The following is a 24,824-nucleotide window of genomic DNA, read 5'->3' as shown; positions in this document are numbered from 1 at the left end:
GAGGTAAAAATTGACACACATGCTTTGAATAACATGGGGTTTTATTAGAACCAAAGAAAAAAAAAGTACTGCTAGACACATGAAAGATCCCTGGCGCACGTCGTTTGGTGAGGGCATGTGCTCAGTCGCTACTTTCATTGTACTTGGCCTCCCAGGTCCCCAGACCTCAGTCTGTGCAATTGTTGGCTTTGGGGTTACCTGAAGTCGCAAGTGTATTGTGATCGACTGACATCTCTAGGGATGCTGAAAGACATCATCCGACACCAATGCCTCACCATAACTCCGGACATGCTTTACAGTGCTGTTCACAACATTATTCCTCGACTACAGCTATTGTTGACGAATGATGGTGGACATACTGAGCATTTCCTGTAAAGAACATCATCTTTGCTTTGTCTTACTTCGTTATGCTAATTATTGCTATTCTGATCAGATAAAGCGCCATCTGTCGGACATTTTTTGAATGTTTGTATTTTTTGGTTCTAATAAAACTCCATGTCATTCCAAGCATGTTAGTCAATTTGTACCTCTCTATCTACATTATTCCGTGATTTATTAAGTTTTCAAATTTATACTGACTTTTTGATCACCCCGTATAGTCCAATTTACTGTTAAATCACACTTACCCAAAATTTTCCCAATAAACTAAAGTCAGATATTTAAACAACATGACTGTGTCAAGCAGGACACTACTAATCATATATTCAAATGTCACCATTTTCCCCCTATTAATCTGCCTTACCTTATATTCTTTCTACATTTAGAGTTCACTGCCATTCATCACACCAACTAGAAATTTTGCCTAAGTAATTTTATATCTTCTCACAGTCACTAACCTTCCACATCTTCCCGTACACCACAGAATCAATACCAAACAACTGATGATTGCTGCCAAACCTGCCTACTAGATCAGTTCCCCACATAGAAAATAACAACAGCACTACAACACTTCCCTGGGGCACTCCTGATGATACCCTCGGCTGATAAATACTTATTGTCAAGCAACATATTGGGTTTTATTACTTAAGAAGTCTTCGAGCCACTCACGTATCTGGGACCATAGGCTTTTACCTTCATAAACAGTCTGCAGTGAGGCAACTGTAAAAAGCTTCCTGGAAATCTCGAGATATGGAATCTGCCTGCTGCCCTTCATCCATAGTTCACAATATATCATGCACATAAGCTTTTCTGTCTCAAGGAAATTTATTACATTCAGAATCAGTCTGTGTTCACAAATTCTGTAGCAAACCATTTAAGGAAATTGGCCTAAATTTTGTGAGTTCATTCTTTTACCCATCTTATATATAGTGGTCACCTGCCCTTTTTCCAGTTGCTTGAGACTATGTGATGAGCGAGATATTCATGATAGCTGTAAGCTAAGTGAGGGGTGAATTCCAAGGAGTACTCTTTGTAAAACTGAATTCAGAACCTGTTAACTTATTTGTTTTCAACTCGCTCAGGTGTTTCTCTATGGCGGGGATCCTTATTACTATGTTGTCCACACGAGAGTCTGTTCGATGGTCAAATGATGTTATGCCTTTATGATTCTTTTGCATGATTGGTTTGAAAATGTGAATTTAAAAACTTCATAAAACTTCATCTTTCATTTTCCTACCTTTAGGTGCCTTACCAGACTGTTCAATGAGTGACTGGGTGGAAGCTTTAAATTTGCTTAGCAGTTTTACATAGAACAAGAATTATCTTGGTCTCTCAGCCAGATCTTTTGCTAACGTTTGACAGTGGAAGTAGTTGTACACTTTGCACATAGAACTTTTCTCAGATGCACAAATCTTATCTTTGCCTGTCATCATTTGCATGTTCTCTTTTGAACCAAGAGTCCAACAGCCTTGGCTTCATCAACATTTGCTGAATTTCATTGTTAAATGATGGTGGCTCTTTTCCATCCTTAATCCACTTACAAGACACATAGTTCTGCAGATCAGAATTCACAATCTGATTAAACTTTGCCCATACTTCCTCTATTGGAAATAAGTGACATCAGTTCATTGTATAAGTGAGATGCTAACAGATACTAATCTGCTCTTTCTAATACAAGCACTCTCCTAGCCTTCTTCACTGATTTATCAACTTCTGTAACCATAGTTGCTATAAAGACATCGTAATCACTAACACCCATCTCTATACTGACACTGTTGACAGGGTCTGACTGGTCTGCAGCTGCAAGGCCTAAGATATTTCCATTGAGTTTGTGCTGCTGAACTAGCTTCTCAAGACATGTCCAAAAGTTGTTCACAAGAATTATCTTGGTCTCTCAGCCAGATCTTTTGCTAACGTTTGAAAGTGGAAGTAGTTGTACACTTTGCACATAGATCTTTTCACAGATGCACAAATCTCTACCTATCTTTGCCTGTCATCATTTGCATGTTCTCTTTGGAACAGAGAGTGCAACAAGAGCCTTTGCTTCTTCAACATCTTCTGAATTTTCTTCTTAAACCTTGGTGGCCTGTTATTGACCATGTGTATTAGGGCATTATTAAAGTCAACAAATACAAGTGAGAGACAATTTGTTTTAACTCAATAATTGTAAGACGATGGAAGCTTCTCACAAAATAAATCACACATTTTGATAAAATGTATGATAACAGCAAGTAACCCATTTCCAATAGCTTGGACCTGCATCTTCCTGACAAATGAATCCACATTTCAACTACACAAAGCCATGATAAAAACTATGGAAGATTCCCATCTAACAAATATGGTGTGAAAATTAGGAAATGGATGTCCTATTTTAACCAATAAAATATCATATGTGTAATACTACATACATGTTGGGAGTACTTGCAAACATCTTAAAATATAGTAGAAGTTTTAGATGGATGAAAATTTTCATATATGCATTACCAACAACACTACCCTTTATCTCCTGGAGTATACAGATGACAACACAGTGTATCACCAATTACAGTGGGCGTAGGGTACAAAAAATCATGCACTAAAAATAATGCCACAGTAGCATCTGAGAGTAATATTCCTCAAAATATAATGCATTCTCATGAACAGCATCTGAGGCAACATTTGTGACTGACAGGATAAGTGTAAATATATCAGTGATATCTATAAATACTCTGTGTATCATAAAATGTATTTCACTTTACATGTTACAGGAACTGCTAACATCAAATGACTCACACAAGACACCTACCTCAAATAATTGACTCATTTGGGAAAAGTTACTTTGAACAAAGGACCTGACATGCATATAGTATGACAACAATGAAATGTATTGCGAATGGTATCATTACCTTAAACAGAAATAAATGTGCCATTAGCAAAACATACATGACAAAGGGTTCAGTAAATTCCTGTGAGCAGCGCTCCTCACTGACAAACTTATAAACATTATAAATTACTCTCACAACTGAAAAGCATTAATTACTGTTCAAATGAAGAACCTTACACTACAAGGACACTATAAGAATGACTCTCAAATTGCACCTTATATTAAAATGAAAATATACTCCAAAATATTATATCTTCAAAGACTAGATAGTAATGATAAACATATTGGCTCTCAGACCATTCTTTTCTGATAGATAATTCTCAAAAAATAGCCATGTATCACACTTAAGACACAAAGGAATTGATGACAGTAGCTGCCAGTGGTCGTTGATTTAAATCAATGTGGAAAGTTGAAAATTTCTGCTGGATTGGGATTCAAACCCAGATCTCCTGCTTACCAGGCAGATGTGCTGACCACTGCACCATCCAGACACAGTGGTCATTGTAACTGCACGGACTGCCCTAGCATACCTGCGTCAGATGTAAATTGTTAACTTAAACACACACTACCGATGCAGTGCCCCTTGCTTGTTAGCCTCATTACTTGTGGGAGTTCACCAATTCCCTTAAGGGTTCAAGTGTGGCGTGCATCTGCACTGAAGTGATCATTGGCTGCCCTTATCTTAATTATAAAAGTGGCATGTGTCCTCTTGGTCATGTTTGCAAGACCAAAAATGACATATATAATAACTACCTAATTAGCAGATCACATTCTTTGTGCTCTCACTGAACTCTGCATCAATAGCATTTTCTTTATAGGGTATAGAATCTTGCATCCAAAAATTATAGAATAAAAGATAGTCAAGCTTGATTGCAAAGCCAAACTGGAATTACATAACAGTCTAGTAACTTTGCAAACACATGGGATAGTCTCTTGTCTATTTGCATTAATGAAGTCAATTATATACCACAGTGTTTCACTTTTATTATATGCGTGCATCTCAAAATAACCCATTTTTTACTCAGATTCTAGATTCTGTGTATGTAACCTTTTTCTACAGTAGCTCAATGGATATAATTTTAGACTATACTTATAGCACTCATGACTGTTCCTGCTGAGCACAAAGCATACAAGATCTCTTATGAAACATATATAACCATGGCAAACATTTCATAATCGATAACATAGCATACAGTGTGTTGAAAACCTAAAAATCAAAATTCACAAATACCAATGCAATGTGGCTGGACTGTTGGCAATACTGAGAACAACATGTAAATCTGGTTCCATGTGTTATCATTTGATATCTGACGTGTTACATATGTACTTCCTTGCCTTTGAGTTACTTTGGCCTCATCACATTAGAACACTTACAAGGGGTTATTCCCCAAGTAAGGCCTCCTATTTTTATTCATGGAAACTACAGGGTATACATAAATCACAACAGTATAGCTAAATAGAGCAATATGTCAGCTACAGACTGTCATTTTTCCACATAGACACCACCATTTGTTATGCACTTTTGCATACCAGACTTGTAAAAATTAGAACCACTTGAGGCTTACCACTTCCTTACAGCTTTGACAACAGCATCTGAGTCTTGAAAATGTTCACCATGTAGTCAATCTTTTAGATGTCCAAAGAAATGGAAGTTTGAAGGTGCTAAATCCAGACTGTATGGTGCAGGCGGTAAGACAGTCCAGCCAATTTTTCAGTGAGTTGTGTGGTTGAAAAACTGGTGTGGGGTGTGGTGTTATGACGTTGCAGTTGAAAGCGGTCTTCTTCTCTGACCTCACCCTGGAAATTCAGGCTTTCAGCTTAGTCACTGTCACCCTGTAGCATGCTGAATTGAAAGTTTCTACAGGATCCAGGACATCCAAAAGAACCACATCCTGGCTATTGCAGAAGACTGTGAACATCACTTTGCCTGCAGATGGCTGTGACTCGAATTTCTTCTTTGACAGAGAATTCACATGTCACCATTCCAGGGACTGTCGTTTGGATTCTGGCTTGAAGTGGTGATGCCATGTCTCATCTCTGGTGACGATTCTTTTCAGAAAACTGTCACCTTGAGCTTCGTATTGATCCAGCAGGACGCATGTCGCACAGATCTTGAAATAACCAAGATGTTCCAACACTGTTTCCAAGGCATTACAGCTGACATTCAGCTTTCTACACAATTCTCTGGTCATTAGCTGCCAATCAGCATGGATAAGTTAGTCATGATGCTCTTGTGAGGGATGCGAGCGATGATAGCTGTACAAGGTCGACCTGGCCATTGCTTGCCATGCAAAACCTTTCCACCACCTCGAAAAAGCTGCACCCATCACCTCACATTTTTCACGTCTATTGCATTGTCTCCATACGCCTTTAGCAAGTGTTACTGGATTTCAGTTGGTGTGATTTCTTCAGCAGTGAGGAATTTAATCATACATAGCTGTTTTATATGCATGTTCATATCAGACTCCATTTAGGAAGACTCCTCTGCTGGCGCCCACTACTGCAGGACAACAAAACCACCTGCAAATGAAAGAGGAAGGTTCAAGAATTAACACTATACCAATTACAACTGGCATGGACATCAAAAATCACCAAAAAAATTGGAGGCATATCTTGTGGAACAATCCTCATACATCACTGTCAATTTTTTCAAATAACAATTCCACTAAAAACAAGATCAAACAGGCTTCTTATTGCATATCTGTATTTGTGTGTCATTATGCCATAAGGTAAATTAGATGTCTGGCGATGAATATGAGTTAGAGCCAATGTATTGGCCCAATAGTTATGAGTAGATGAAAGCTTTTCACAATGCAAATCACACCTTTTGATAAAATATATATCAACAAATAATCCATTTCATGTAGAATGAACCTACCTCACACAAAAATTAGGTTTTTTTAAACATATCAGAAATGACAAGCAACCACAATTTTATACTGTGTATTTGTTATTGATGACTACCAACCACAAAACTGAAATCATGGGTTTAAATTAAGAGTGACTGTGCAAACAATATGAAGGTATTTGTGGCAATTGAAAGTGTATAATGTGATGAGAATGCTTTTCACAATGTTGACTGGAAAACTCTCTTTGAAGTTCTGAAGGTAGCAATGGTAAAATACAGGGATTGAAAGGATATTTACACCTTGTACATAAACCAAATGGCAGTCATAGGATTTGATGGGCATTAAAAGGAAGCCACCTATCATAAATGCTATTCAATGCATACATTAAGCAAGCAGTAAAGGAAACCAAAAATACATTTGGAGCAAAGATTAAGGTTCAGAGACAGGAAATAAAGAATTTGAGATTTCCTGATGACATTGTAATTCTGTCAGAGACAGCAGATTAGATTAGATTAGATTCAGTTTTCATTCCACAGACCCAAAACATTAGATGATTCTCATGGATGTGGAACATGACAGAAAGTATACCATAAAAACATAAAGCATTTGAATATAATATTTATTACACTGATCATTTGTCAGGATATTGTAGAAATAGGTGAATGCAATGTGAAATGTGGTAAACTGGAACAGCTAATATTTACAGAGTTAACACGCTGTCAGAATGAAACATTGTTATGCACTGTTAATAAATTTATCATACACAAAATACCTAATCTGGCCTACTGTGATCAAGTGCTATCAAAACTGAAATCTAACAGACATTTTTACTTAAGCTTGTCTAAAAGTCCCTGTTAAGATGTTCATCCATAGAGTAGAAGGAGTTGCCTATCAAAAAGTCTTTCAGACTCTGGCTATTTGAAACCAGGTTTTTAATGGTTGCTGGCAATTTACTGAAAATGTGTGAAAGTTCTTGAATATTGGACCCCATTATGGACCAAGGTAAGTGATTTTAGGTCTTTATGTAGATTGTTCTTATTCCTAGTATTGATACTATGTATTGGGCTATTGGTTGGAAATAAAGATATGTTACTTGCAACAAATTTAATTAAGGAGTAAATATACTGAGAAGCAGTAGTTAGAATACCAAGTTCCTTGAACAGGTTTCTACATGATGTTCTTGAATTTACACCACAAATGATTCTTATCATTGCTTTTGCACCCTAAAAACGTTTGATCAGTTTGGTGAGTTGCTCCAGAATATGATCCCATATGACATAATAGAATGAAATTAAGCAAAGTATGCTACTTTTTTATATTTATGTCTCCTACATTTGACATCATTCTCACTGCAAATACAGACTTGTTTAGGCACTTAAGCAATTCTGTGGTGTGCCTCTCCCAACTGAATTTATTATCGCGTTGTACTCCCAGAAATTTAACACTGTCAACTTCTTCGATCTGCATGTCTTCATATGTTATACACATGCTGCAAGGAAATCTCTTACAGGTTCTGAACTTCATATAGTGGGTCTTCCCAAAGTTTAATGACAGTGAATTAGCTTTAAACCACTTATTAATGTCAGTGAAAATTTAATTAGCACCTATTTCTAAATCTGTACTTGACTTGCTACTTATTGCAATGTTTGTATCATCTGCAAAAAAAAAAAAAAAAAAAAAAACCTTTGCATTTGGCAATGTAACAGATGAAGGTCATTAATGTACACAAGAACACAAGATGAAGCAATGGACCCAAGATGGAACCTTGAGGAACACCACATGTAATTCATTCTGTCAGATGAAGACTGACTGCTTACTTCACAGGAATTTCCTGATGACACCCTTTGTGTCCTGTAAGATAGATAAGACTCAAACCATTTCACAGCATTGCGCGTAACACCACAATATTCTAATTTATTTAAGAGAATGCTGTGGTTCACACAGTCAAAGGCTTTTGACATGTCACAGAAAATGCCAGTAGCCTCTAATTTATTATCTAATGAATTAAGCACATTCTCACTGTAAGTGTAAATAGCTTTCCCTGTATCAGAACCCTTAAGAAATCCCAACTGTGACAAGGACAAAATATTATTTGTAGTCAGATGCTTAATGATACACTTGAACATAAACTTTTCAAATATTTTTGAGAAAGCCAGCAAATAATTGGTCAATAGTTTGATGGTATCTGTCTATCCTCATTCTTCTAAAGAGGCTTAACTTAAGCATATTTTAGCTAGTCTGGAAATGTTCCACTGATAAGAGACTGATAACACGAATAACTTAATAGAACACAATTCACATGAGCACTCTTTGATTAACTTCGTTGATATGTTATCATACGCAGTGGAATACTTAGATTTTAAGCATTTTAGGATGGATAGAACTTATTTGGGAGACGTGAGTGTCATTTCCATTTTACTGAAGTTATTTTTAAAGACTGGTCTCAGATACTCCATTGCACTGGTCAATGAACCTGATTACCCCAAGCTGTCACTGACAGAAACGAAGTTCGTGTTTAAGAGGTTTGCAACACTGCATGCACTTGTTATCAAAGTCTAATTTATTTTTAGAGCTATGTGTTCCTCTTCCTTATTGGCCCCACCTGTATCTGTCTTCACTGTATCCCATACAGTTTTTCTTTTGTTGACTGATGTAATTATCTTTTTTCGTAATAAAGCTGCTTCGATTTCTGGATTACTTGCTTCAATATTATTGCTATATTCTTTGTAATGCTTTACAATTCTAACATCAAAGCTGTTTCTAGAGAGTAGATACACTCTCCTTCTCATCCCACATTATATCTTTATTTCTTTTGTAATCCACAGTTTATTTTTTGCCTTCCTTGTGATTTGAATCACTTTTAGGGGAAAACAATTTTCAAACATGGAGGTAACTTTATTAATGTTCGCTTTGTATTTTCCATTTGAATAAGAAGTATTGCAAACATCCATCCAGTTCACGTCTTTGAGCAGTTTCCTGAATTTCTCTATTTTTTACTTATTTATTACCCTCCTGTACTCAGATTTACTAGTTTTTTTTCCTAACAAGTTTTAACAGTTAACAAAAGATGCTGTATGTCATGATCAGATAGCCCATTTAATATTGGTTCTGTGATGTGACTTTTTTTCCTTGATGTGTCTACAAAGATTTATCAATAGCAGTCTTGTTGCATTTACATATCCTAGTAGCAAAGTTCACAGTAGGGTGGTATGTCTATACTTATTATTATAAAGGACTTATTATGAAATACTGTTTGTGTTGCACAAGCTTCTAAGTGCTGCTCTGAGCAAAATTTATTAATATCAATATTCTTGAAATCAAAACAGTTTCTGACAAATGTGGCAACTCCTCCTTTATCCATTTTTTTTAACAGAAGTAAGAAGCTAACTAGAATCCTGTAACATTTAACATATCTATACCAGTGGTCAGATAATGTCCAGAGAAGTAGAGTGTATCAACTGGTTTGCTCAACTCTAATTCTTCAACACAAATAAGCAACTCATTAAGCTTACCCCTTTGGTCCTCGGATATTTTGATGCAATAATGATAACTGATTTTGTACACTGGCTGAATTACAACTGGATGAACCTAATTTTCCTGCCAGTTTTTAAGTATCTCTAGTTTCAATCAGAGGCATGAATTGTGTACATTAAAATTTGCTTTCTGGCTGCCTGTTTTATCAATGTGAATGTCATTTTCAGCCTGTCTCTGAACATCTTTTATTTCTGTTCTCCATACCCTGAAAAAACTGCTGATCTGTCACTTGTACTCAATGGTACTTTATCACTTGTGACATTAACCCCCCCCCCTGCCCCTTATGTTATTTGCTGTTAGCCCATACAGTTTTCCCTTCCCGTTCCTGTTGATGTGAATGCCATGCCTAGTATAGTCCCACCTGCTGATAGAGTCAGCAGGAACCACATTGATATGAGACCCCATATCTGATCCAAGCAGCCATTCCACCCCCTAAATTAACTCTCCTAACAGAAGAGTTTAAATGAGGCCAGTCATGGTGCCTGAGAACAGTCCCAAGTCCAAACCAGTATGTCTCATTGCTGAAGCTATCTTTACCAGGTTACTCTCAACTGAATAATTATGGTTCCCATCTACGCTGTTGCCTGCCCCACCCATTATTACCATGGTGTCTTCCTTTGTGAAGTCTTTGCAAATTGAACCTACATCCTCTATCACCTGAACCAGACTTGCAATAGGTTTAAAAGAATTTGTGACCTGGTAGTCTGACCCTGGTTCATCCTGCAACAGTTGGCCAACACCTCTACCATGTGAACTACTTAACAACATAACTTCCTTCTTCTTTACAGCTTTTTCTGACTTCATACTTTTCAAACACTTTTTGAAAGTTTGTTGTGTCCTGTCTACTCCTACCTCTATTTGTGGCTCATAAGTTTCCTATTGTGACAACAGATCAAACCTGGTTTCCACATTCACAAACACACTGCCTGAGAATGTCGTATTCCTATTTCTTCTATAATCTCTCCTTTCCCCTTTCCTCCATTAGCATTTCCAAATCTTGTTTTGCCGAGGACCTGGAAGAGCAGTTCAGTGGAATGGACAGTGTCTTGAAAGGAGGATATAAGATGAATACCAACAAAAGCAAAACAAGTGTAATGGAATGTGGTCAAATTAAATCAGGTGATGCTGAGGAATTAGATTAGGAAATGATACATTTAAAGTAGTAGATGAGTTTTGGTATTTTGGCAGCAAATTAACTGATGATGGCCATAGTAGAGAAGATATACAATTTTGACTCACAATTGCCATAAGAAGAGAAATTGGTTAGCATCCAATACATACTTATGTGTAAGAATGCCTATTTTGAAGGTATTTGTATGGAGTGTAGCCATGTGCTGAAGTGAAACTTAGACCATAAATAATTTAAACAAGAAGATAAGAGCAGCATTCAAAGTGTGCTGCTACAGAAGAATGCTGAAGATAAGAAGGGTAGGTTGCATAACTATTGAGGAGATACTGAATAGAATTGGAGCCAAAAAAAATTGTGGCACAACTTTACTAAAACAAGAGATCAGTTGATAGGACACATTCTAAAACATCAAAGTATTACCAATGTAGTATTTTATGAAAGCATGGGGTGCAGGTGTAAAAATCACAGAGGGACACTAAGAGATGAATACAGCAAGCAGATTCAGAAGGATGTAGGTTGCAGTAGTTATTTGGAGATGAAGAGTCTTGCACAGGAAAGAGCAGCATGGAGAGATATATCAAAACAGGCTTGTACTGAAGACCCCACCAACAGTAATGTGGTTGTCAGAAAAGTTAACTAGTGGCACAACTTCAAAGATCTGTACCCAAAGAACAACAAGACAAATGTTCTGTACAGGTACTACAAAAAAGTATTTCAGGTTTCATCTGAATTCTGCTTTGGGGACAAATGACACCAGCCACCGTTTTGTTTCCTGTGGATATAAATTATACTTATGAACACCTCAAATATTACTGCACTCAGTAACTATAGTCTCATAAAGTCAACTGATGGTCTAAAACTAGTCCATTAGAAAGAACATGCAACTGAGGATATACCTATGTGACATTTCGTGTTAAAATAATTGAATTGATTCAGTTTTCCAGCTTCTTTCATATAACATCATTTTCCATTTGGCACACTCCACTGAGGCATTGTATTGCTGTTTTGTCAAATGTTATTTTACGACTGGTCATTGTTCTTTGCAAGATTACAAAGCAAAAACATACTGTCCTTTGATATACACTGATGGGAATAAAAATTGCAAAACAAAAAAAATTGCATGGCCAATACAAGGACAGTTAACACTGGTTGTGAATGTCACTGGAGTTGTTGTCCAATGATGCTGCATATGTGCTTGATTGGAGACAGTTTTGGTGATCAAGCAAGCCAAGGCACATGTGGGCCATGTTGGGTTACAAAATTGATAATGGGCAAGTGTTATCCTGTTGGAAACACCCCCAGAATGCTGCTCATTAATGGCAGAACAATAGGTCGAATCACCAGACTGTCTTACAAATTTGCCATCAGTGTCGTACAAGATTGCATCCTAGACCACGACTGCAAGTGTATGTCCAGTGCTATATATGCAGACAGGCTGGTTACAGGCCCTCAAATAGCCTGCTCATTACCAATACATGGTCATCACTGGCGCTGAGCATCAGGGAATACAACAGATCTCCAATCACACAACAGACCTCCATTCTGCTCTCCAATGAGCTTTCACTTGACCCCATTGAAGTCGCAAATTGTGGTGCTTTGGGGTCTGTTGAAAGCATGCAACAAGGCTTCTGGCTTGGAGCTGCCCTTTAAGTAACTGATTTGTAACAGTTTGTTGTGTCACTGTGGCGCCAACAGCTGCGCAAATTGCTGTTGCAGATACAGTATGATGTGCAACAGTCATATGCCAAAAAAGATGATTTTACCTCTCGGAAATGCCACATGACCATATGGAGCCCAGTCTTCTTGCAACCAAATGTTCCCATGACCACTGATACCAGTAATCATGTACAGTGGCTGCATTCCAGCAAAGTCTTTCTGCAATATTGCAGAAGGAACATCCAGCTTTCCATAACCTTATTACATGACCTCGTGGAAACTCAGTGAGGTGTTGATAATGGCATCTTTGCCACCTTGAAGACATTTTTGACTAACATCAACTCACCACATCCAATCTCATAGGCAACTAATGCTCACAACAATTTCAGTGTGTATTTAAAGCCAACATGATTTCCATTCTAATGGTGGTGCTACTAATGCCACTTTTATGTGACTGGCACCAAATTTTATTAGACATCACCTTTTAGATGTAGAAACATGCCTTCCAACTTTTGTTTATGTTGCACAACTCCTCCTTCGTGATGTGATTTTTTTTTCTGTCTCTCTATATACAACACCTCTTACTAAAAATTAGTCCACATTTGAACTCTTCAATGTCATGACAAAAGCTATAAAAAATATCTATCTAACTTACATGATGTGAAATTTACAAGTGTATGTACTATTCTAACTAGTACAAGACAATAAATGCAATGTCATTTAACTGTTGGGAATTCTTGCAAATGGCTTAAAATCTGATTGCTGTTATAGACAGTTAAATATTTTGATTTCTGTATTACCAACAATGCCACCTTTTATCTCCTGGGCCGAACACCAGACAACTCTGTGCTTCATCTGTTACAATGCACATAGGGTACAATAAATCATTTTCTGCAAGATAATGCTGATGCATTATTTCAGAATTTAAGTTTTTCAAGAATACTGATATCTCAAGAGCAGTATCACATGCAAAAATTGTGACTCACCAGATATGTCTAAGTATAACACTAATATGTACAAATACTCTTCATGTCATAAAATGTATTTCATTTTACAAGTTACAGAAACTACCAACGTCACTTGATACACAAAATTTAACTAACTCCAAGAACTGACTGCTATGGGGAAAAAATCACTTTTGGCAAAGGACCTGATATGCACCTAGTATTACAACACTGGGGATATTATGAGAATGATGTTATTGCCTGTAAACAGAATACAATGTGTCATTTGTGAAACAAGCATGAGAGTAGGATTTAGTACATCTACTATCCTACAGCAGCTCTTTCCACTGAGACACTTATTAATATTGTGCATTACTCTCATGACAAAAAAGCACAAATTACTATGCAACTAAAAAACCTTACACTACAAGAGTGATTTTGAAATTGTGCCTCACATTGAAATGACCTACTACTAAAAAAGAGAAAAGGAGAGTACCTTAAGAGATAGATATTAATTACTGAATCTCAAACCATTGTTTTTTGATAGATAATTGTCAAATAATGGCTGTGTATCATACTTAAGAACACTAAATCATAAATATCTTCCATGTCTTATAAAATATTACAGTATCAGAAGGACATTATACTATCATGACTTATAAGGGAATAACAAACTAATTGTTCTTATCAAGACAGCTGCTCATACTGCACATCTTTCATAAACAGTTCAAATCTAAATAGACAGTACATTTTAGGGTGACCATTAGCGCCTTGTAAATGTTACAGTGCTCTACAATGTTGAAGAACTTGTGCAATATGGAGGCTTTGGAGATCTGCTGCATAGAAATGCATAATGGAGAGATTTTCTTGCTCTGTATTCAAATTTCATCGGGTATAAAGGCCCACCAGCTGGCAACTATTGGACTTTGGAAATGCACATGTAGTTTGGCTGATGAAGTAGTTGAGATGTGTCCAACATCAAAGGCACTTTTTTCAGATGTAACTTATACCTTGCTTTTCCTCTGTACAAGCACAACATGTATCACGTACCTGCAACTGACTTTGGACCTATAAGTTCCTTTTGTATAAGTAAGAAAGCAACACCAAGAATACTTGCTCTCATTGAACTCAGCATCAATAATATTTTCTTTACGTTGGGGAGGATCCTGCAGTCTACATTCACATATGTATTCCACAAGCTAAGATATGGTGGATGGTGGAGGCTACTCTGTACCATTACTAGTCATTTCCTTTCCTGTGGCATTTGCAAATAGAATGAGGGAGAATCAACCATCTTCATGACTCAATATGAGCCCTAATTTCTTGTATCTTATCTTTGTGGTACTTATGTGAAATGTATGTTGGGGGATGTAGAATCATTCTGACATCAGCTTCAGATGCTCATTCTCTAAATTTTCTGAATAGACATCCTAAAAAAGAATGTGCCTTTCCTCCAGGAATATCCATTTGAGTTCCAAAAGCATCTCTGTAACACCAGCAAGTTTTTTGAACCTATCTGCAAATAATCTAACAGCCTGCCTCTGAATTGTTTTTATACCTTCCTTTAATATGACATGGTGTGTATCCCAGACACTCAAAGATTACTCAAGAATAGGTCATACTAGCATGTTACATGCAGTCTCATTTACAGTTGAACCACACTTTCCCAATATTTTCCCATTAAACCAAAGTCAGTCATTTGTGTTCCCTACCACAATCCTCACATACTCATTTGATTTCATATCACTTTGTAACGCTACACCCAGATATTTAAACAACATGATTGTGTCAAGCAGGACACTACTAATCATATATTCAAATGTCACCATTTTTCCCCTATTAATCTGCCTTACCTTATATTCTTTCTACATTTAGAGTTCACTGCCATTCATCACACCAACTAGAAATTTTGCCTAAGTAATTTTATATCTTCTCACAGTCACTAACCTTCCACATCTTCCCGTACACCACAGAATCAATACCAAACAACTGATGATTGCTGCCAAACCTGCCTACTAGATCAGTTCCCCACATAGAAAATAACAACAGCACTACAACACTTCCCTGGGGCACTCCTGATGATACCCTCGGCTGATAAATACTTATTGTCAAGCAACATATTGGGTTTTATTACTTAAGAAGTCTTCGAGCCACTCACGTATCTGGGACCATAGGCTTTTACCTTCATAAACAGTCTGCAGTGAGGCAACTGTAAAAAGCTTCCTGGAAATCTCGAGATATGGAATCTGCCTGCTGCCCTTCATCCATAGTTCACAATATATCATGCACATAAGCTTTTCTGTCTCAAGGAAATTTATTACATTCAGAATCAGTCTGTGTTCACAAATTCTGTAGCAAACCATTTAAGGAAATTGACCTAAATTTTGTGAGTTCATTCTTTTACCCGTCTTATATATAGTGGTCACCTGCCCTTTTTCCAGTTGCTTGAGACTATGTGATGAGCGAGATATTCATGATAGATGTAAGCTAAGTGAGGGGTGAATTCCAAGGAGTACTCTTTGTAAAACTGAATTCAGAACCTGTTAACTTATTTGTTTTCAACTCTCTCAGGTGTTTCTCTATGGCGGGGATCCTTATTACTATGTTGTCCACATGAGAGTCTGTTCGATGATCAAATGATGTTATGCCTTTATGATTCTTTTGCATGATTGGTTTGAAAATGTGAATTTAAAAACTTCATAAAACTTCATCTTTCATTTTCCTACCTTTAGGTGCCTTACCAGACTGTTCAATGAGTGACTGGGTGGAAGCTTTAAATTTGCTTAGCAGTTTTACATAGAACAAGAATTATCTTGGTCTCTCAGCCAGATCTTTTGCTAACGTTTGACAGTGGAAGTAGTTGTACACTTTGCACATAGAACTTTTCTCAGATGCACAAATCTTATCTTTGCCTGTCATCATTTGCATGTTCTCTTTTGAACCAAGAGTCCAACAGCCTTGGCTTCATCAACATTTGCTGAATTTCATTGTTAAATGATGGTGGCTCTTTTCCATCCTTAATCCACTTACAAGACACATAGTCCTGCAGATCAGAATTCACAATCTGATTAAACTTTGCCCATACTTCCTCTATTGGAAATAAGTGACATCAGTTCATTGTATAAGTGAGATGCTAACAGATACTAATCTGCTCTTTCTAATACAAGCACTCTCCTAGCCTTCTTCACTGATTTATCAACTTCTGTAACCATAGTTGCTATAAAGACATCGTAATCACTAACACTCATATCTATACCGACACTGTTGACAGGATATGACTTGTTTGCAGCTGCAAGGCCTAAGATATTTCCATTGAGTTTGTGCTACTGAACTAGCTTCTCAAGACATTTTCAAAAGTACTTCACAAGACTGTCTATTTGTATCCCCCCTCCCCCTAAACAATGAATTTATAGATGTCCCAATCTGTACATGGTTGGTTAAAGTCACCTCCAACAAGTATTCCACAATCTCAGTATTTACGTGCTACTGAGAGTAGAATTTCTTTGAATGACTCTAGAACTGTCACTGAAGAATTGGGTCACTGGTAAAAGCTTCCAACAATTAACTTGGTTTCACCTACAGCTGTTATAAGTGACCAGATAACTTCACTATCACACTCAACTTTGACCACAATAGAGACAATATTTTTGTCATCTGCAATGACACTGAGCCTTCTGTGGTATCTCATCTGTCTGTCCAATATACATTCCATGACTCACTAAATGTCTCAGAGCTTCTTACTTAATGTTTAGGCTAGTTCTCAGTCCTGTGAATAATTTGAGTGTGAGAACTTACCTGAATGGCAGTAAATTCAGAAACTTTGTTGAATGTAGTCTGACTTCCCTTTCTGTGTACCGACTGGTGAGCACTCATCAGAATACCTAAAACTACCACCTAGCCTAAAGAACCTCTGTGTCTTCTCCACAAGTATCTGCTATCCACGTAGCTGCTGTCTTTGTGTAGTGAAACCCTGACATATCAGGGTGAGTCCTAAAAATCCCCGCTCAATAATGCAGGTATAGAAATCTGCAGCCAAGACTCACAGAGTCGATAAAGCCACTGGTTGAGACCTTTCATTTGACTGCAAACCAAAGGTACTGCCCAACTCTGGGAACAATGCTGCAAATTGTGAGCTCTCCAAGCACCACGCATGAGAGACCAGCAGCCTTCACTACCTCCACCAGATTCTTATATGAACAGAGAATGGCCTCAGTCCCCATATGACAGGCACTGTTAGTGCCAACATGTGTAACAACTTGCAAACATATGCTGCCTGCATGCTCAATAGCCACAGGCAAGGCTGTCTTCACATCTCTGATGAGGCCCCCCAGCAGGTGCACTGAAAACACATAGACTCTCTTTCCAGTCCTGAACATTATCTTCCTAAGGTGGCTCCATAATGCACCCGCCCGGACTCTGCTGAAGGAGCAGCGAGCTGCTCACCCACAGGACAAATAGGTGACGACAGATGGCCAACCTCCACATTTGCATTCAGCTGTTTGTGAACTGCAGCCAGCCCCTCCTACCACACCTACCAAAGCAGAATAAAGGGAAGACAAACTTGACTTTAAGCTAAAATGGAATTATGTAACAGTGTAGTAACTTCCGACCTCAAGGTTTGCAGTAGGGTTTTGGAGCATATACTGTATTCAAATATTATGAATCACCTCGAAGGGAATGATCTATTGATATGTAATCAGCATGGTTTCAGAAAACATAGTTCTTCTGCGACGCAGCTAGCTCTTTATTCGCATGAAGTAATGGCCGCTATCGACAGGGGATCTCAGGTTGATTCCGTATTTCTGGAAAGCTTTTGACACCATTCCTCACAAGCGACTTCTAATCAAGCTGCGGGCCTATGGGGTATCGTCTCAGTTGTGTGACTGGATTCGTGATTTCCTGTCAGCAAGGTCGCAGTTCGTAGTAATAGACGGCAAATCATCGAGTGTTCCCCAGGGAAGCGTTCTGGGACCTTTGCTGTTCCTGATCTATATAAATGACCTGGGTGACAATCTCAGCAGTTCTCTTAGTTTTTTCGCAGATGATGCTGTAATTTACCGTCTATTAAGGTCATCCGAAGACCAGTATCAGTTGCAAAGCGATTTAGAAAAGATTGCTGTATGGTGTGGCAGGTGGCAGTTGACGCTAAATAACAAAAAGTGTGAGGTGATCCACATGAGTTCCAAAAGAAATCCATTGGAATTCGATTACTCGATAAATAGTACAATTCTCAAGGCTGTCAATTCATCTAAGTACCTGGGTGTTCAAATTACGAACAACTTCAGTTGGAAAGACCACATAGATAATATTGCGGGGAAGGCGAGTCAAAGGTTGCGTTTCATTGACAGGACACTTAGAAGATGCAACAAGTCCACTAAAGAGAGGGCTTACACTACACTTGTTCGTCCTCTGTTAGAATATTGCTATGCGGTGTGGGATCCTTACCAGGTGGGATTGACGGAGGACATCGAAGGGGTGCAAAAAAGGGCAGCTTGTTTTGTTTTATCACGTAATAGGGGAGAGAGTGTGGCAGATATGATACGTGAATTGGGATGGAAGTCATTAAAGCAAAGACGTTTTTCGTCACGGCGAGATCTATTTACGAAATTTCAGTCACCAACTTTCTCTTCCGAATGCGAAAATATTTTGTTGAGCCCAACCTACATAGGTAGGAATTATCATCAAAATAAAATAAGAGAAATCAGAGCTTGAACAGAAAGGTTTAGGTGTTCATTTTTCCCATGCACTGTTCGGGAGTGGAATGGTGGAGAGATAGTATGATTGTGGTTCGATGAACCCTCTGCCAAGCACTTAAATGTGAATTACAGAGTAGTCATGTAGATGTAGATGTAGAAGGGATGGACTGCTGGCTACATGCATTAATGTGGTCAACTATATACCACAGAGTATCTCTTTTATTGTAACAGTGGACCTCAACACAAGCTATAAAAACTGAAATGAGAATTTTTTATGTCTTGGTCACATTTTTCTGTGTTTGTACTGTTGGAAACTGAGAACAACATCAAAATCTGGTTGAATATGCGCTCAGATATCCTGTTTAATGTCTGCACTGTTAAATATGTACCTCCTTATCTTCTGGAGTACATTTCTTCCAGTGCATTCCAACACTAAAATCATTAGTCAATTGAAAAACAAACTCAACTACAAAAAAGGACAAAAAAGCCTGTTACTGAACATCTGTATGAGTGCATTATTATACCATAAACTAGATGTTAGGCATAAATATAAGTAAGAGACAATGTATTTTAACTCAATAGTTGTAAAAGAATGAAATTTTTTCACAACACAGATCACACCTGTTTATAAAATATGTTTCCAACAAGGAATCCGCTTTCAGTAGCTTGAACCTACCTGTTTCTGACAAATGAGTCCACATTTCAACTATACAAGGCCACAATAAACGTTATGGAAAATTTCTATCAAACACACATGATATAAAAGTTATGAAATAGATGTCCTATTTTAGCCAATAAGATACCCTAAGTGTAATGCTACGTATATGTTGGGCATATCTGCAAAAATCTTAAAAATCTAGTTGAAGTTTTAGTTAGTTAAAAATTTCATATCCACGTTACCAACAATGCCACATTTTATGTCCTGGAGTGTACAGCAAACAACACAATGTATCACCAGTTATAGTGGGCATAGGATACAATAAATCAAATCCCTCAAAATAGTTCCAAAGTAGCATCTGAAAGTTACATTTCTCCAAACATAATGCATTCTCAAGAGCAGTATCCCAGGCAACAACTGAAGGGTCTCATTCGTGCAAGACAGCGACAACTATTTTTTTATTTTTATTTATTTTATTTTATTTTTTTTTTTTTTTTGTGGGGGGAGGGGGTGGCAGAATACTGATTAATGTATTTCATACAGCTGGAATAGTTCAGAGAGATGTATTCTCGAAGCACCTACTTTGAGGTGGTAATGTGAGGGTACAATTTGAAAGTTCAGGCCAATTAGTATTATTTATATTAATATAAATAATAACATGGAGTTACATCTGTCTTTGACCAAAATATTAGAAATATTTTTAAATATTTGATTATCCAAATCATTAAAGTGGAAGATGACAAAGCAAATGTAGAATGAAAACTTATGCTCTTTGAATCCAAATATGCAAACACAATAAAACAAAACTAGTCACCACTGCATGATGAAGGTTATATACTGAAGTGTTATCTTTCTTTTCTGCAAGACAGTCAGTACAGTCTGCACTTCCCTTATGTAATGTACACTTCAGTGCTTCGTAAAACTGCTTGTCATTATGTGGTATGCACTACTCTGCCAATGTCATTATGTCTTTTAGTTTTGTGAGTTTTAATGGCAGTTTTCCTTAATATGCACATTGAGCAGTGAGGGTAATATTCTGAGATTGCTTCAGCAGCTTGAACTTGCAAAAGATAGGGATGCTTGCAGATACACTACATTCTATGACATCACTGTTGTGAATGACACAAAGTACATTACTCAGTAAATAGACACTAGAAATCTATCTTTGGTGTCACCTTTAAAGGTTTCTAGGAACTTAATGATTTTGGTGACTCACAAAGTCACTATTTATAATAGTAGTAGTAGTAGTAGTAGTAGTAGTAGTAGCAGTAGTGATTACATGGGACTTTGATGGTGATGTATTTTTCACTATTTTCTTATATTCCTTCCCCCCCCCCCCCCCCTCTCACAACAGTTGTCTGAGAATGTGTATAGATGTCTAATATCTCCATTCAGTATATTCTCAAAGTAGTGTTTCAGAAAGCTGATTGTCTCATTTGTACTTTTCTTTCCAGTCGATTCATCATACATATATAAGAGTGCTGTCTAATTCTTGGTTCCACAGACATAGAAGTTATACATCAAAAGTTGACAACACTAAAATGCATCAGTAGATGGTTCAAAAAATGGTTCCTTTTGTCCCATCCTAACCTAAAAAGAAACAATATAGAATGAAACTCCACTACCCTACATAGCAACACATAAACAGACATTCATTTCTGAAAATGTTGCATTTCACATGTACCTTAAACTTGTAACTGAAATCTCAACAACCCCTTGCCCTGTTGTTGGTCTACATCTCATGATACTTCATACTGTTATTGAACCACTTAAGTATTGATGTTATTGATTTTCTATTCCACAGAACAATGTGAAGACATCAGTTTTCTCATCATCTGTAAGAATCAACAAGCAGTTTCCCTTGCATCTGCAGTCTTTAGCAGGCTTCCTGCTTAGTAGAACTTTTCCAGTAAAACCTATACATTCTTCACTCCTTGCACTTCTCAGCTTCCTCAGATTCTTTTTCCACGTCATTGGATTTCTCAACCACTTTCACCTGCTTTCATAACTCACATTTACATTTTTCTGTGAAGATTCATTTCCTGTGTCATTGCCTGAATCTGCTCAAGGTTCACTCACATCACTACTCTCCAATATTTAACCAACTACCAGCTGGAGAACTCAAAGCAACATGCACAAGAGTCAGAATGTGCTTCTCTCTACTGAGTAACTGCTGAAACACATTGGGGCAAGTGAGAGGTACATCTTGGAAGAGTCTCTTTTTTGCCCAAAATGCAAAAGGTATTAAAGTTTTAATCACATGTATTACCATCAGTTTCCAGTGAATCTGCCTCATTGTTGCATCAGATAGGCAACTAATTTTATGGCATACACAGATGCAATAAGCAGATTTTCATGACTTTTGGAGTTACCACCCTCTTGCACCAAACTCTTCAATTGTGACTGACTGGAAACATGCTAGTATAACGCTGATATGTAGGAATACTCTTCATGTCATAAAATGTATTTCATTTTACAAGTTACAGAAACTACTAATATCACATTACTCACATAAGATACCTACCTCAAATAATTGACTTGTAATAGAAAAAATTACTTTGGACAAAGGACCTGACATGCACATAGTACCACAACACCAAAATGTATTGAAAATGACATCATTACCTGTAAACAGACATCAATGTGCCATTAGCAAAACACACATGACAGAAGGACTCAGTACATGTACCATACTACAAGCAGCTCTTCTTTACTGACACACTTATTAACATTATGCATTACTTCCATGACAAAAAAGTACAAATTACTATGCAAATGCAGAACCTTACACTACAAGGACACTATAAAGAATGAATCACAAATTGCGTCTTATATTAAAATAAACATATAGCCCAAAATACTAATGTCTTCAAAGACTATATGTTACTGATAAATACATTGGCTCTCAAACCATTCTTTTTTGATAGATAATTCTCAAATAATAGCTGTGTGTCATACTTACGGCGCAAAGGAATTAATGACAATAGCTGCCAGTGATCATTGATTTAAATCAAAATTGAAAGTTGAAAATTTATGCTGGATTGGGATTCAAACTCAGGTCTCCTGCTTACTAGGCAGATGTGCTGACTACTGCGCCATACTGACGCAGTGTCATCATAACTGCACGGACTGCCCTAGGACACCTGCATCAGATGTAAATTGTTAACCTAAACACACAATACTGATGCAGTGCACCTTCCCTGTTATCCTCATTACTTGTGGGAGTTCACTGATTCCCTTATGAGTTCGAGTGTTGTGCACATCTGCAGTGAAGTGATCATTGGCCATCCTTGCCTTAATTATATATATGGTGTGTGTCCTCTTGTACACATCTGCAAGAACAGAAACAACATATATAATAACTACATGATTAGTGAATCACATTATTTGTCCTCTCACTGAACTCAGCATCAATAAAATTTTCTTTACACGGTGTAGAATCTTGCAATACAAACATACTAGAATAAAAGATAGTCAAGCTTGATTGCAAAGCCGAAACAGAATTACGTAACAGTCTAGTAACTTTGCAGACCCATGGGATAGTCTCTTGTCTATTTGCATTAATAAAGTCAACTATATACCACAGTGTTTAACTGTTATTATACGTGTGCATCTCAAAACAATGTATACAGATTGATATGATAATTTTTTTACTCAGATCCTTGTTTCTGTGTATTTAACTTTAGTGTACAGTAGCTCCATGTATATAATTTTACACTATAGTTGGAGCACTCATGAGTGTTCCTGCTGAGAAAGATGCTTATGAGATCTCTTATGAAAATTATATAAGCACAGCAAGCATTCCATAGTAACATAACATACAACATGTCGAAAACCTAAAAATCATGAATGCCATGTGGCTGGACTGTTGGGAATACAGAGAACAACATCTGAATCTGGTTGAAAGTATACTCATTGCCCATTTAATGTCTGAACTGTTAAATATGTACTTAATTGTCTTCTGAAGCACTCTGGCCTCAGCATATTAGAATATTTATATCACTGTCAGTATTTTGAAATTACAACTCCTTCTTTTTAGAAGATCAAAAAAGCTTGTTATTGAACACTTGTATTGGTGAATAATTATACCATCAAACAATGGAAAATTGAGGATGGAATGTAACAATATTATGAGAAGGAAACTTGCTACTCACCATATAGCAGAGATGTTGAGTCACAGATAGGCACAACAAAAAGACTCTGACAATTAAAGCTTTCCGCCATTAAGGTCTTCGTCAACAGTAGACATGCATAGTCACACACACACACACACACACACACACACACACACACATACACACACACGCACACAAATGCACCTCACACACACAACTGCAGTTTCAGTGGACGAGAAATTCGTTAATGTCCAATTTAGACTTTAGTGTTATGATGTCTTTTCTGAAGGTATTTGTATGGAGTGTAGGCATGTGTGTATGTGAAGCATGGACAATAAACAATTTAGACAAGCAGAGAAGGACCTTTCAAAATGTGCTACTACAGAAGACTGCTGAAGATTAGATGGCTAGGTTGTGTAACTAATGAGGACATACTGAATGGAATTGGGGGAAAAACAAAAAATGTGGCACACCTTCACAAAAAAAGGAATCAGCTGGTAGGACACATTCTGAGACATCAAAGGATCACCAATTTAGTATTTTATGAAAGTGTGGGGTGGGAGTGTAAAAATCATAGAGGGACACCAGAGATGAATCCTGTTGGGAAGCTACCCCAGAATGCTGTTAATTACTGGTGCACTACAGGTCAAACCACCAGATTAATTTACAAATTGGCCATCAGCATGCATGGGAGAACTGTGAGTGCACTCCTGCTGTCATATATCATAACTCCAGGTGTGGGTCCGGTGAGCCTAGTATGCAGACAAGCTGGCTGCAGATCCTCAAATCTCCTGCTCCTAACCAATACATGGCCAGCACTGGCACTGAGGCAGAACCAGCTCTCTTCACAAAGCACAACAGACCTCCATCCTGCCCTCCAATGAGCTCTTGCTTGACACCACTGAACTCGCAAATTGCAGTGGTTTGGGGTCAGTGGAATGCACACAACAAGGCTTTTGACTTGTTACTATCCTTGAAGTAACTGATTAGAAATAGTTCATT

At 37.4% G+C, this 24,824-nt stretch overlaps 1 long non-coding RNA gene and 1 other non-coding gene across 2 annotated transcripts; both read right to left on the bottom strand.

Annotated features, from left to right (window-relative positions):
- Positions 1-2,978: 2,978 nt before the first annotated feature.
- On the bottom strand, positions 2,979-23,247 carry LOC126298706 (uncharacterized). The gene is made up of 3 exons (XR_007552655.1): positions 22,670-23,247; positions 22,232-22,332; positions 2,979-5,761 (listed from the first exon to the last, which is right to left on the bottom strand). It is a non-coding gene; the product is annotated as an uncharacterized LOC126298706 (long non-coding RNA).
- On the bottom strand, positions 3,661-3,733 carry Trnat-ggu (transfer RNA threonine (anticodon GGU)). The gene has a single exon. It is a non-coding gene; the product is annotated as a tRNA-Thr (tRNA).
- Positions 23,248-24,824: the final 1,577 nt, after the last annotated feature.

Source organism: Schistocerca gregaria, chromosome X (assembly GCF_023897955.1).
Source record: "Schistocerca gregaria isolate iqSchGreg1 chromosome X, iqSchGreg1.2, whole genome shotgun sequence".
Classification (NCBI taxonomy): Eukaryota; Metazoa; Arthropoda; class Insecta; order Orthoptera; family Acrididae; genus Schistocerca; species Schistocerca gregaria.
Note: the sequence above shows the minus strand (reverse complement) of the source record. Positions and strands in the feature narration are given on the sequence as shown.